The sequence below is a fragment of the Octodon degus genome, unplaced genomic scaffold (assembly GCF_000260255.1).
Source record: "Octodon degus isolate 3935 unplaced genomic scaffold, OctDeg1.0 scaffold00090, whole genome shotgun sequence".
NCBI lineage: Eukaryota > Metazoa > Chordata > Mammalia > Rodentia > Octodontidae > Octodon > Octodon degus.
In genome coordinates, this window is record NW_004524666.1 from 10,511,558 (window position 1) to 10,514,083 (window position 2,526).

The window sequence follows — 2,526 nt, forward strand, 5'->3', positions numbered from 1 at the left end:
TAGCAAGGCCCTGCCTAAAATAAAATAAAATTAAATTAAAATTTAAATGCTGGGTAGGTCGGTGTAAAGTTCAGCCTAAAAGCCTTGGGTTCATCCCCAAAAACCAGAAGCAAAACAAAACAAAGATTAATTTTACTTTGAAATTCCAGAAAGATTCTATGTCAATTGTACATGACTGTCAAACAGGCATTAATAAGGCAGATCATATTACTTCCAGGAGACTAAGCTACTGTAAACAAAAATTCATTTTTTCACCTCAGCTAACAGAGGAACGCATTCCAGGTTGGCAAGTGGCTGTGCTGCAGGCATCATTCAGGGGCAGACTCCTTCCATTTTGTGAGTCAGTTGTCTTGTACAGCTTTGTTATCATCTGTGTAATGGAGACTGTCACAGTCCTGTCTGAGACTCAGCTGGAGAAGGACATCCAATGTCTTAAGGGGCCACTAGAACCTTCTGCTCTTGTTCTGCCGGCTGCTGCATTTGCACATTAAATTGAAAAATGTAGTGGGGTTGGACAGCCATGCACTAGATTTACCTCATTAGTTCAGAAAGGGCAAAGACTTTGGAAAATTGCTAGTGGTCTGTACCACGGTACGTGAAAGAAAGAGGGAGCACAAGAGGGGACAGTGTGATCGCAGGTAAGAGGAACAAACGTGTATCAAGAATGAACAGCAATTCTGATGTTGTTGGAACATAAATAATGACATGAGATTATCAAGAAATGAAGCAAAGAAGGTAGGCAGGGACACGTGAAGTTGGATTTTATTTTGAAAGAGGCCTTGAAGGGCTTTAAGGAGCAGGTTTGTGTATCAGTTAAGATTCTTAGGGACGACATTGATTTGGAGGACAGAACAATAAAAGGAAGAAAGCCAATGAGAGTGATGCCACAACAATTGCAGCAAGAGATAATAAAGGTTTAAATGTAGGTAGGGATAATTATATTGATTCATATATTCGGTGAAATTTGTGAGAGGCTGGAGTTTTGGATTGAGTTCCTGCCCTAGACCAACACATACTGAACCAGAGTGGAGTCATTTCTGGCAAGTGTAGTATAATCAAACTGAACTTTGATTAATTAATTAATTTATCTATTTTTTCCTGGAGTGAGGATTCCCAGGACAAGGGTGAGGGAGTCAAAGAGGGTCAGTAATCAAGGATACATCCATGCTCAGGGTCTGGGGACACCAGCCCCGTGCACCCACCCTGGGCCTGGCTAGAATGGATGCTGGGGCCCGGCCGTTCTGAGAGGTCAGTGTCTACTCCACACCCTTCATGAACTCCAGGAACTCATCATAGTTGATCGGGCCATCATTATTCTTGTCACTGTCCTTCCTAAGCTCCTTGATGTCATCCTCTGTGATGTCTCCTTTGTCGCCTGCAGCATCCTCTTCAGCTCCTCCAGGTCGATGTAGCAATCAGCGTTCTTGTCAAACATGTGAAAGAGATCAGACAGCTCCTCGGACTTCCCTTTGCTGTCAGCTTTCATGCGCCAAACCATCATGACCAGAAACTCATCAAAGCCTACCGTGCCGCTGCCATCCTCATCCACCTCATCGATCATCTCCTGTAGTTCCTCCGGTGCAGGCTTGTGGCCCAGCATCCTTATCACCTTGCCCAGCCTCTTGCTGCAGATGCAGCCATTCTTAGTGCCCAGCACAAAGATATCAAAGGCTGCCTTGAACTCAATTTTTTGCTCTTCTGTCAGTTGCTCTACCTGAAGTGAGGTGGAGTCTGGAACTGGAGTCCAGCTAGTGGGCTGCAGAGGGGTTCTGGGCCCAGCAACCCGGATTTGTTTTTTTGTTTTTTTTTTTGCTCCGAATGCCTTCAAGGCATGACTGGCTGTCTTGTGTTGTGGGGAAGCAACCCGGATTTGGGGTAGAGGCTCTGCCATTGAGAAGACCCAGGCTTTGGATGGGAAACTGGGGCTCAAACTGAACTTTATTTTTTTATTTTTATTTTTTGTATTCTAGGACAGGGTCTACAGGATCTCACTATATAAATCAGACTCGTAGTGATCCTCCTGTTTTCAGCCCACCAAACTCTGGGATTATAGGTGCATGCCACCACATGCAGCCTCAGTCACCCTCACAGCACATCCTGAGGTGAGGGTGGCACAGGGCCAGCACTGCACAACAGGGTTGGAAGCCTGGTGCCTGACTGGTGCCAGAAATAGATCACATGAAACAGAGTCAAAGAGATATAGAGGAACTTAAAATCTCTATCACAAGATTGCAAAACCTTTTAAGTGAAAGTGAAGATAGAGTTTCAGATCTTGAAGATGCTGGTGCAGCTAGTGAAAAGGTGATAAATGGAGACCCCATGCTGGAGGAACTGCAGGAGACGATCGATGAGGTGGACAAGGATGGCAGCGGCATGGTTCAGTGCATGAAGGCTGACAGCAAAGGGAAGTCTGAGGAGCTGTCTGATCTCTTTCACATGTTTGACAAGAACGCTGATTGTTACATCAACCTGGAGGAGCTGAAGATGATGCTGCAGGCACTTTAATCCGCTGAGCTATCTGGCCAG

At 45.4% G+C, this 2,526-nt stretch overlaps 1 pseudogene; it reads right to left on the reverse strand.

Moving 5' to 3' along the window:
* Positions 1-1,249: 1,249 nt before the first annotated feature.
* LOC101575077 lies at positions 1,250-1,891 on the reverse strand (annotated as a pseudogene).
* Between the last annotated feature and the right edge of the window lie 635 nt (positions 1,892-2,526).